A 12,689-nucleotide genomic window follows, 5' to 3' on the forward strand; every position below is an offset into this window, starting at 1 on the left:
CTCTGCTATGGCCCGGGAGTGCAGTGGAGGATGGCCCAAGTGCTTGGGCCCTGCACCCGCATGGGAGACCAGGAGAACCACCTGGCTCCTGGCTTCAGATCAGCGCGATACGTAGGCCAGCTTGCTCCTGTGGGAAGTTCACATCCACTCACCAGATTGACACGCTCTGGGGTGTGGAGGGCACTCCCAGCCCCATCCAGGTCTCCCTTTCCCTGCTGGGGAGCACAGAATTCAGAGAGCAAAACGGCTGAGGACCTGGCTTCCAGCACTAGAGCGGAGTCCAGTCACCCTGCCTTGCTGCAACTTCAGTCCTAAGTGACTGCCTGGGAACCGCCCCGCCAGCCCCGAGCCTTGGGAACAGTGCCCTCCCCTCGTCTCTCACCACCCCGAGACTAAGGGTTCCTGTCCACTGCTGGCTTAGAGCTATTTCTGTCTGAGGGACAGGGTGGGCACGGTTGCTGGAGAGAGGGTTAGCTGTGTAGTTCATGAAGACCTGCAGCAACGGATCTGACATCCGAAAGCTCCTTCAGAGAAATTAGGAAATTTCTTCTCAGTGTTGGACTGCAGCAGAAACTTGAGGAAAACAGGAACCTATCACTGGGCACGCCAAAGGAAGAGCTCACCTTATTTAAAAAAAAAAAAAAGTGTTTCCATCTCATTCCATTCTTCACCAATCTGTGGAAGTATGGGATTTTTGGTGATCAGCTGTAGGAGTCTGTATTTTTCCTTTAGTTCGTGGTGTCAGTCCAGCTCTGATGACAGATCAGTGTTGTTAGAGAAAAGCTGCCTCCAATCTCTCATTACCAGAAAAATGTGCAGAGTCAGAGGCCGCTTGTGCAGAGTCGCTTCACTCACAGGAGACACCTGGGGTGGGCAGGGGGACACAGGCAACACATGATCACGGCCTCAGGCGGACATGTCAGTCCATCTTCAGTGGAAAGACTGATCCCCCAGCCACTGGGAGGTGTCCTGAACACAGCGTCCTCCAGCAGCCATCTGCGGATGGAATGGCGGGGTCTGGGAAAACTGACTCCCCCAGGACTGTCTCCTTCCAAGGCCAGCCCAGTTCGAGTGATGTGCCTTCAGGGGGTGCTAAGCCCAGTTACAGCCTCCGCACTGTAACTCAGGGTACTGCGGAGCCCCTGAGGCTGGGCTGGGCACTGCTCTGTGACCGCATCACGGCCACACTCCCTCTGCCCAGTCCCTCCTCCTCCTCCCCACTCAGCTGCTGGGGGAGCAAGGACATGAGGCCACGTCACGTTACACCAGTCTCCAGCTTTCACAGGTTCTTCTGTTTAAATTCCCAAGAAAACGTTATTTACAGAAATATGTTAGAATTTAAGTAAACAGAACAATTTTAGAAGTTGGTTTTAGGGTGTGAAGAATATATTTGCCTTAGGTTTAAACAATCTCAAGAGCAACTGTGGAAAATGGAAAAAACTGATGATTTTAATAACATTCTGTGTGATTTCTATAATTGTTGTTGCTAAGATACTATCTGTGTGTTTTTTCCCAAAGATAACACAGAGATATGTAAGTCGGGGGTTATTTGCTGGTAGAAAAAGAAGAACATCCGATGCTGGCTCAGAAGAGAGGGCAGGCATGGCACGGAGAGACTCAGCCTCGCGGGACCCAGGCACACACAAGGCCGCGGAGATGGCTACGTGTACAGCAATGGCTCTTTCGTGCATATTTTCCCAGGGTCCGGCTCCATGGAAGAGGCACGCCTTTATACAGGAGAGGAGTCAGCAACGCACACAGCCTCCACTCTCCAAAGTTCTCCACTGAACAACGTTGCCTGCTCTCCTCCTGTCCCAGGCACAGAGCACGGAGTTCGGCCTCCACGTGCGTCCTGCCGGGTGGACAACTGAGCACACGTGCCGCAACAACGATGTGTTCTCAAGTAAATGGAAAGCAGTTCCACTCAACATTTCCCTAGTTGCTCAGTTAGGAAGCCCTGAAAACATAGTGGAGTGACATTTTCTAATAACATTTTGCTGGAGTTATCAAAGGAGTAAAACACTATGAATTCGGCTGACACCGCGGCTCACTAGGCTAATCCTCCGCCTAGCGGCGCCAGCACCCCAGGTTCTAGTCCCGGTCGGGGTGCCGGATTCTGTCCCGGTTGCCTCTCTTCCAGGCCAGCTCTCTGCTGTGGCCTGGGAGGGCAGTGGAGGATGGCCCAAGTGCTTGGGCCCTGCACCCGCATGGGAGACCAAGAGAAGCACCAGGCTCCTGGCTTCGGATCATCACGGTGCACCAGCCGCAGCGCGCCAGCCACGGCGGCCATTGGAGGGTGAACCAATAGAAAAGGAAGACCTTTCTCTGTGTGTCTCTCTCTCTCACTGTCCACTCTGCCTATCAAAAAAAATTTAAAAAAATAAAAAAAAACACTATGAATTAACATTTTTCCATTTATCCATCAACGTTTTCAGTCAGGCCAAGTAGACATAGGGGAGCTATCTGGTGTCATGCTGAAAACAACATTTCTAAGTAAAGACATGAGCACAATAGTATCTAAGTTGAATTCTCAGAGCATATATTTTAATTTTGACTTTATACTATACAGCAATTATGTCCAATATCCCAAGAAAAGGAAAAAATTTGCCTAGCTTCCCTAATTATATCCAATCATTTGTTACAATTAAACTTCTAATTATATACCCCATGATTATGGGTGGATTTGTGTTTACATAGAGTTACAGGGTTATTGAGTTATAGGGTTATTGTGGATTCATGTTTACATGGAGTTACAGGGAAAACTGATGATTAGGCAGCTCAGACACAACTTCCGGAAGTAACAGGCTGGTCCTTGTACCCTAGAGGGTGCAGCGTCCTCCTCACGCACCGCCCAGAGTTTCTTTGAAAGGAACAGCGTCTTTGAAATTTAGTTGGTGTTTAGAAGGGGTTTTCCAAAGTTTCTAAAGTGATATCAACAGAAACACAGAAATACTTTTATGTAATGTGAAATTCTGGTTGCAATACACATTTTAAAATGCAAAAAAGTCACACCCTTAAAAAAATCACAACTACGTTATCTATTTAATTTCAATTCTACTTCTGCATTCATTCTCTTAATTCAAAGAACCTGATTAAAATGTGCCCTGAATAAAAATGATCCAAGACTCTGTTTTTGGACCCCTTGACTCGTGGCTTGATTGAAACATGAATGGATGGAGCTCCACTTGCACTTCACACAAATATTTTATACTTTATGTACTTTTTTTAGACTGTGTAAAAGTTATGTGTGATTAGTTCCAAATGAGATCAAAGGATTGGTGATTTAACTTAAAAGTCAAACAATACAAAAGCAATAATGAAAAGGAATCCACAGCAGAGTTGACTTTACCAAGTGTTTTGACTTCAGCTGTGACTGTGATGTGTGTGTGTGTGTGTTTGTGAGAGAGAGAGAGAGAGAGAAAGAGAGAGAGATGCGAGCGGTGCACCCCGCAGAAAGCGCAGGTTTCAAGTCGTGAGAGCGGCTGGCACTGTGAGGGGGCATGCGGGCGGTGGCACAGGTGAGGCTCTCCGCAGGGGTGCGCTCCCAGGCTCCTTCTCCCAGCAGGCCGCGAACGCCCAGGGCTGTCACTGGCATTTGCCATCGAAGCCTCTGGGACTCGGGAGTCCCAGGCCGGGCAGCCAGGCACTGTCCCAGTGAGATGTGTGGCGGCGGCGGCAGCGACAGCCGGGGTCTCCCGTGCAGAGCTGTCGTGAGGACTCACCGCGAGAAGGTGCAGGTACCCCCCAACGACCCTCCCGTGTCCGAGGAGGAAGCAAACCTCGCATCATTTGCCTAGCAAGCTGCACAGCTGGGGCTTGCAACCAAACTGTCCCTTGGGGAAGCCCTGGAGCCTGTTCATTTTATCTCACAGCTGCCTCTCATAAACTTCCTAAGGGCTCCTGTGCATAGGCCAGGCTTAGTCCTGGGGCCTGGGATAGGATTAAGACCAAAAAAAGAAAAAAAGAAAAAAAAAAAAAACAACAGAAAAAGAAACTCAGCTTCTGGGTGAAAGGTCGTGGGAGGGGCGCATGGGGGCGGCCAGGACAGCCCTCTCTCTTCCTCCTCAGAGCCCCCTGCCCGGCCCTGGGACTGCATTCGATGATGCTGCAGCCGATCTTCGATGTTCCTTCATCAGCCAAAACCACTTCCCCAAACCCCACGATTTCTCCCCTCAGACGGCTGCTGTGTGCACACTCTTCTCCCCGTGCCCCCTGCTCACTCAAGGCCTGGTGCTGTAGGGAAAGTGGGCTGCGTGCCCGTCTTCTGGGACACGGAGCTTGGTGATGTTTGTGAGCTGGTAGCTAGAAGCCATCCTCTATGGGTGTGCTAATACCGCAGAAATCAGCCAACCCCGCGAGCTGGGGCTTATCTTCCCCAGCAAGCCCGCTGTTAATCATTAGCTGCGCTGGCCTCATCCCTCACGCTCAGCCCTCCTGGGTCTGTGCTGTGCGGCACAGGACGGGCCTCTTCACAAGACACCAGCCAGCTCACCATGGCGCACAGCCCAACTCTGCCCACTCACTCGCTAGCCCCCTTCGTCCACACTGTCCTTCCCTTCCCGTCAGCTCAGTGTCACCCGGGCCAGTGCTGGCACCAATCTGGGACCCACGCCCTTCCACTCCCCACCTCACCGCATGCCTGTGTCCTGCCTGGAATCCTCCCTCTTCATCTTCTTGTCCAAAGCGTACCCCTTCTTTGTGGCCTAGACTGAATTTCACACTGGCCCAGAGCTCCCATCTGATGTCCAGTCGGTGCCCTGACCTAGCATTTCATTACTCTCTGTTCTTCAGGTCACTATTCTACAAACTCCTTAAAAGCAACATCAACTTTTTCTCTTATTTGCATTTCCACAAATCAGATAACCTACATGAGAACTCAACAAGTTCTCCCAGACGCCGGCATAGCGGTAGAGGGTTAAGCAACAGCTTACAACTCCAGCACCCCATATGAGTGCACCGGTTCGAGTCCCAGCTACCCAACTTCTGACCCAGCTCTCTGCTAACACACCTGGGAAAGCAATGGAAGATGGCCCAAGTACTTGGGTCCTTGTCACCCCCAGGCGAGACCAGGATGGAGTTCCTGGCTCCTGGTTTTGGCCTGTTCCAGCCCTGGGAGTAGACCAGAGGGTGGAAGCTCTCTGTCACTCTGCCTTTCAAATAAATAAACAAACTTTAAAAATTATTTTTTTTTTAAAAAGAACTTCACCCAGCCCAATGGCTTCCAAACACGTTTTCAATGGTGTTGAAATCCCACCCTTGGGTGGATTCTGGACTGCGTTCCTGTTGAGCCAGCTGGTGCCCAGCCCTCCCGGTCCACAAGGTCAGAGGGCTCCGTGTGGAGGGAGCCCTTTTGCAGGCATCCAGCAGCCTCCACTGCTGCACACAAAGGCATGGGGCAGCCATGGCCCGGACCTTCGCAGCTTTGCCAGAACATTCCAAACAAAACACAATAGGGTTTCTTTCTATTTCTGGTCAACACTTCCAAATGAAATAGCATGTCCTGTGTTCAGCTGTGAAAAAATAATGAAAAAGCATAGGAAAAAGCTGGATGAATAAGCTCTATTTTGTGGCATATAATCAAATACAGAGTTCCAAATTACAGTTGTTTGAGGAAATAATTACATGTATGAATGCCATAAAAGGAGCCTTCATATCATAAGTGTATGCATTTCAGTAACACTCACTTTTGCATGCATGTGTGCACCTGCGTGTGTGAATGTCACTTCTTGGTAAGGACACCCTTATTCTGCAACAAGTCCTCCTACCAATTTGCATGGAAAATGACCTCTGCTGCATGAAATGATGGTGGGGAAGAATGCAGCTGTTCCTTTAAAAGCTTTAATTGCCCAATCAATTACCCTGTACCCTCCTACACCCAAGCATTAGATCCACATATCTGTGTATATGTACCCCAGTCCATTTGGGTTGCTAGGACACAATTACCACATAGGTTGGGTAATCTATAAACAACAGGAATCTACTGCTCACAGTTCCGGAGCCCGAGAAGTCCAGGGCCAAGGCACCAGCAGTGTCTGCCACAGAGACAGCGTCTTTCGTTGTGTCCTCACATGGAGGAAGGGTCCAGGCAGCTCTCTCCGACCTTTTCCGTAAGGGCACTAGCGCCTAATCACTTCCAAAGACCCCAGCCCTCAACACCCCCACAATGGGGAGTGGGTTTCAGCCTGGATTGTGGAGGAACACAGTCAAACCCGGCAACACCTACACACGTCTGTATCTACGTACGTGCAGTTAAAGGGTAACTCAGATCTGGGATGTCCACATCCTATCTGTTGCTCAGATCTTCAGGACTGACCTGGACTGGCTCCCCCAGGGAATCTGAGCCCTCGGAATATCCTGCCTGATACAAGCATCTTAGTATACCTGGGCCTTGGGCCATGTCAGTTTCCGACAACACTGGGATTTCTGGTGATCTATGGTGACTGTTCTGTTTGTCTGGGACTCTGGGCCTGCCCCTGGGAGCGATTAGAGATTGAGGAGCTAGGCTCCCTGCGTGCATGGCTGATCCCCAGTACTGACCCTGGACACGCAGGCTCCAGCGAGCTTCCAGGCTGGCCACGCCTGCTGTCACACACTGCTGCTGGGGGGATTCAGCCTGTCTGCTGTCTGTGACTCCGCAGGGGAGTCACCTGCAAGCTTGCACCTTATCTCCAGGCTCCACCCTCTGTACCCTCTGCTGTAGCAAAGCACCACTGCGGGTACGGTTTACACCAGGCATGCCAGCCTGTCCAGCAGGGCCAACGCCCCGCGCAGCGGCACCTCCTCGTGGTGCCAAGGAGCGGCCTTTCCCTAAGTGGGGGCGAGTAGGCAATCCGAGAAGTCAAAGGCCTCATGCCCCGACAAACAGGGTCTACAGCTGAGGCTGCTCATCTGTCCAGAGTCCCCGTGAAACACTCATGGCTGAGCGTTCCTGTGGCAGTTTGTCAAGAAACTCAGAATACGCAAAGATAGATCGGATAAGGTTCCTACCCTCATATTTACCATCTAATGAGGGAGATGGGTCTTGAGCTGCACAGGGACGAAAATGCAAAGAACTCACTAGAAAACTGAAATGTAGCAGGACTTCATTTCTTACTAACAACAGAGCAGTAAAATCAACGTTTACCGGGAGGCAGAGCACCTGGGCACTTTAGCTCCCCTGGGAGAAGCCATGCTACTCAACCTCACATCACCTACACTGCTTGTGTGTAAAACATGGCTGATAATCTAATCGTAGCATCCACCCCCTAGGGGAAAATGAGCCCACATTTGCGTGTGTTTAGCCAAGGTCTCCAGTGCAGTAGGAGACACAGGAGTGCTGGGAAGGGAGCCGTGGTACTTACAGGTAACGTCCAGTGCCTTGTTGTTGCTATCCGGACTCCTTTATCATCCTTAATACGTCTCAGACCTCAGGAGGACTTGAGCCAGTTGATGTTGTTCAGCCTCGTTTGAAGTTGGGACAAAAGAAAAACGGAGGAGGGTGTGGGGAGCAACCCGGACTAGACTAAGTTACTGGAATTAAGACTTATTCTATGCATCTGCTCTCCCACAATATGGCGCTGAGAAGGGAAACAGCTTCTACGCAGCTGCCTCCAGTTCAACCAATAAACTGTAGGACCTGCTCCTGATTGGAGGAGAGCAGCGTACTCAGCGTGTGGGTAGCAGAGTTGGGATTGGTGGAAGGACTATAAAGGAGGAGAGACAACATGCACCAGGAACATCTAAGGGGAACATCTAAGAGGAACACCTGTGCAGCCCCCGAGAGAGCCGGCCGGCGGTGTGCCGCTCCCCCGCGGAAGTGGGGAAGGTGGCAGGGGGAACCGCCCTTCCACGGAGGTGGAAGGGACGGTAGCCAACCCGGGAAGGACCAGCAGCCAACCCGGGAAGAACCAGCAGCAAACCCGGGGAGGGCCGAGCAGACGAAAGAACAACGCAGAGTCCTGTGTCGTTCCTCCACGAAGACGGGGAGCAACAGGAGGGAAAATTCTGTCTCCTGTTATCATGGCTTTCCCGCACCACCTGTAGAAGGAACGCTTCCTTCCGGGTGCACAGAAAACTGCATCACTGCGGGGTGACTTCCCCTCACACAAACAAGCACGGGCGAACGTTTTACGAATCCCGAGCCACAGGTGAGGACAGGAAAGCCGACTTTAAAGTCTGTGGAACAGGCTTTAGTTGTAACCCAAGTTCAGAATGCCTCAGTCAAATCAGGGCACCATCAACACAACCGGGAAGTGCCAGGGGCTCACGCATGTAGCAGCCGTGAAGTGGCCGCCACCGCACAGCTGGCCTCTGCGGCCCAGAAGTGGACAGGATCCACGGAAATGCTAGCATGCGGTGATTGCCTCAATTCCGAGAGGGGAGAGTGCCGGCGCACAAGGACACTTTCTGTCTTTGTGGTGCCTTCAACTAACCCAGCGGAGAACGTAAGAACCAAGACATGTGCTAGTTAGGTGTCTGCCAGTCCTGCATGTTCAGGGCAGCAGGCGCCCCGTGCACACCGACGGTGCTGCATGCACATCAGTCTGTAGTTATTTTCCTGAAACGACAGACAGGCTCCTTCACCTCCTCTTCTCTTCCCTTTCACCCTACTGATCTGCGAAGACGTTCCTACAAGTGGACCCAGGATCTTAATGATTCACCCGCAGCCATCACTGCCTCCTACCTGCACGAGGGGTCAAAGGTTAACACTGCTGCTTTCCCTCTGTTATGACCCCCTGCCTGTTTGGAAATGACTTTTGGAAACCCATCCAATAACAGCCTTCACTGGCTCACTTCAAGATACTAGAAAACACTCCAGTTACTAAGATTATGTCTCAGTGAATGAGCAAGTTAGACAGCCGTATTTTATAACATCTGCTAAATGTATCTTTTGCAATATCTATTAAAAATACAAAAACAAGAGGGGCCGGCGCCATGGCTCACTTGTTTAATCCTCCACCTGCGGCACTGGCATCCCATATGGTGCCAGGTTCTAATCCCAGTTGCTCCTCTTCCAGTCCAGCTCTCTGCTGTGGCCCGGGAGGGCAGTGAAGGATGGCCCAAGTGCTTGGACCCTGCACCCACATGGGAGACCAGGAGGAAGCACCTGGCTCCTGGCTTCGGATCAGCATAGCTCCAGCCATTGCGGCCATTTAGGGAGTGAACCAATGGAGGGAAGACCTTTCTCTCTGTCTCTACCTCTCACTGTCTAAATCTATCTGTCAAATAAATTAAAAAAATTTACAAGAACAAGAAAAAGTGACTCTGTGAAAGTGCAAAATCACCAAGTATAAAGTAAGGTTAAAAAAAAAAAGCCAGTGAAAAAATAAAAACTACCTGATTAATCCTAAAGAAAGAAGGATATAAAAAGTAAAATAAATATCCAATAACAAATCGTAAACAAAACACAGTAAATACAAAACAAATTGAAGTGAAACACCCCAATGATTATCTGAACATAAAATTACTGTATACCTTAGTTAAAACTGAAATATACAACAGCTATGTGAATTAAACTGACTTCAATAACAGTTGCATGCTTACCAGGGACACATGTGGTAGATGAGGTAGGCTGTGCACAGACAACAGTCAGAGAGCACCCACAGGCCCCACATGCAGCTGTGTTAGAAGCACTGCGGGCATAAGGGTGCATTTCACTAGGGAAGGAGTGTCAGACCATCAGGGAGAAGCACAGTTCCAATCTATGTGCACACAGGGACACAGATTCCAAGGAGATAAAGCAACGTTTGATCGGATCAGCGCAGTGCGCCAGCCACAGCGCGCCGGCCGCGGCGGCCATTGGAGGGTGAACCAACGGCAAAGGAAGACCTTTCTCTCTGTCTCTCTCTCTCACTGTCCACTCTGCCTGTCAAAAAAAAAAAAAAAAAAAAAAAAAAAAAAAAAAAAGAAGGAAAAGTGGAGTGGGAGATTTTTAACACGCTTCTCTCGTGGGTAACAGAACAAGGGTGCACACAACAAAGAGAACGAAGACATCAACAACTCAATAACAAAAGTCCAAAGTGGCCTAGTTGACATATACAGAACACTACATCCTGAACTTCAGAATATATATTAAGTCTACATAAGATACTTACAAAAATGGACAATATGTTAAATTTCAAACAAACTGCAAATCTCAACAAACTGCAAAATATGAAAGTTACATAAAGAATTTGTAAGCATTGTATGAATGAGCTGGAAATCAATACCCAAAATAGCACTTAAAAAACATCCAAGTCATATGCTTAAAAAAAATGGTTTAAGCCACTGCCTGTGACGCTGGCATCCCATATGAGGGCAGGCTGGAGTCCCAGCTGCTCCACTTCCAATCCAGCTCCCTGCTAATGGCCTGGAAAGGCAGCGGGGGATGGCCCAACTGCTTGGGTCCCTGCACCCATGTGAGAGACCAGGATGAAGCTTCTGGCTCCTGACTTCTGCCTGGCCCAGTTCTAGCTGTTATGGTCATTTGGGAAGTGAACCAGTGGATGGAAGTTCTGTCTTTCTCTCTCTCTCTCTTTAATTCTGCCTAATAAATCTTTTTTTTTTAAAAGTCAACACAACAGGCATTCTTTCAAATTTGAAAATAGGTAGTAAGACGTATTAATTATCTTCTCCTCCAATTAGTTATCTATTCCGAGTCAGCACTTTCTTGGTCTCTGCTCTGGCCCTGGGCTCCAACTCTGTTCCACTTGGATGCGAGGGGTGACAGCTGACAGACACTGTGAGTTAAAGTGGTAACATCTTGGAGGGAAAAGCTAATGCCATCTTTCCAAAAGCAGACAAGAGATATGAGAAGACACAAACATCTCCCTGGGGTGGCAGGAGTGGGGTTAGATGATACACAGCCTTCTGCTGTGAGGGTCACAGGGATGACAAACCTTTGATGCATGAGTCTCCACTGGCCCACCCCCACCCTTGCTACGCTGCTGTTTGGGAGAAACCCTATTTGGGCAGGGAAGACAACCAGAGGTGGACAGGAGGTCGCTGGCTTCCCTCCTCCCAGCAGGAGCAACGAGAGAGCCTGCACAGACAGAACCACGAAGCGCGGGGTAAGTGCAGGTCTCCCGCACACAGTGATCTCTTCAGCCCAGAAGAGGGACCTCTCCACCACCACCCAGAGCACTCAGTGTGGGCCACAGTCGACGGGGCAGATGGTGGCAGAGCAGGGTTGTCTACAAACAGATTACTAACAAATCAAAGACACAATGTTGAAACTTAGCAGTATACTTCTAGAGAACACAAGGGGCAAAGGAGAACAGACAAACTACAAAATATTTGCAGTTGGATCATAAAGAAATTATGATATATAAAAACTTGTGTAGGGTGGGAAGTGCACTATGTTCCTCAATCTGTATATGTAAAATACATGAGACTTGTAGAACTTAAATAAAAATAGAAGAAAGACTTGTAAGATGCAAGTAGAGCTGTACTGACAGGAAAATTTATATCTTTAGGGGTCGGTGCTGTGGCGTAGCGGGTAACGCCGTCTGCAGTGCCAGCATCCCATATGGGTGCTGGTTCTAGTCCCGGCTGCTCCACTTCAGATTCAGCTCTCTTATGTGGCCTAGAAAAGCAGTAGAAGATGGCCCAGGTCCTTGGGCTCCTGAACTCACGTAGGAGACCTGGAAAAAGCTCCTGGCTCCTGGCTTCAGATCGGCGCAGCTCCGGCCATTGCAGCCATCTGGGGAGTGAACCAGCGGATGGAAGACCTCTCTCTCTGCCTCTGCCTTTCTATCACTCTGCCTTTCAAATAAATGAATAAATCTTTCAAAAAATTATATTTTTAAATGCTTGTACAGCCATGAGTCACTTAATGATCAGGATACCTCCTGGGAAAGGTGTCACTAGGCGACAATGAGCAAACATAGTAGAGCGATGTAGGCACACAGACGGCACTGATATCATTAATTCGAAAACAGATTATGTAAATATTCATCTCAGTATGTTAGAAAAAGACTACTAAACAGAGTAGAAGAAAAGAAACAATAAAGAACAGAAATCAATGAAATATAAAATAAACTTATAATAAAAAAATCAGCACAGAAATTTATTGTTTAAGAAGACCAAAAATAATGACAAATCCCTAAAAAGATTAACTAAAAAAAGAGGAGAGAAAATACAATACAGCATATAAGGAGTGATTGTATAGTTCCAACTAAAGATTCTAAAATTCTCTTAAAATTTTTATGTCAATAAATTTGAAATTTTAGATGAAACAGACACATTTCTAGAAAAAATGCAACTTATAAACACTGACAGAAAAGAAATATAAACTTTGAATAGTCCCATGTCTGTTGAATGTACATCTCTAAATATTAAATGAATTGAATTGAATAAGAAAAATTGGTCCTAAAAAAAATCTAACCACATGGGAGGTGCTGGTGAATTTTATCAGATAATAAAAACTAATATTGATTTTACCCAAACTATTCCAAAGAACAAGAACTATTCAGGAAGTACTTCCCAATGGGATGAAATTTGGTAAGGAGAAAAAATAATGACTGTAGGTGTTTTGGAACACTCTGGGTAATTACACATCATATGTAGACCAGAAACACATACAACTGTGCAACTTTTAGAAATTCTTTTTACCTTGTACTGAGTTTGAATCTTAGAATTCAACAAAATTGCTTCTTGATGTGACTCATTTTTCACTAAAGAATCAAGAAATTCATGTACAGGAATACTTAAAAATTCATGCACATTGGGGG

At 48.2% G+C, this 12,689-nt stretch overlaps 1 protein-coding gene across 7 annotated transcripts in view; it reads right to left on the reverse strand.

The window, feature by feature from the left end:
* Window positions 1–732: 732 nt before the first annotated feature.
* PUS7L (pseudouridine synthase 7 like) overlaps window positions 733–12,689 on the reverse strand; it is a 91,456-nt gene continuing 79,499 nt past the window's right edge. For all 7 annotated transcript variants that reach the window (XR_011379098.1, XR_011379096.1, XR_011379097.1 and 4 more), the window contains 2 exons: window positions 7,341–10,122; window positions 733–864 (listed from right to left, as the gene is read on the reverse strand). The gene's annotated coding sequence lies outside the window, so the exon portion shown is untranslated. The remainder of the gene's footprint in view (window positions 865–7,340; window positions 10,123–12,689) is intronic.

This window comes from Oryctolagus cuniculus, chromosome 9, assembly GCF_964237555.1.
Source record: "Oryctolagus cuniculus chromosome 9, mOryCun1.1, whole genome shotgun sequence".
NCBI classification, from domain to species: Eukaryota; Metazoa; Chordata; class Mammalia; order Lagomorpha; family Leporidae; genus Oryctolagus; species Oryctolagus cuniculus.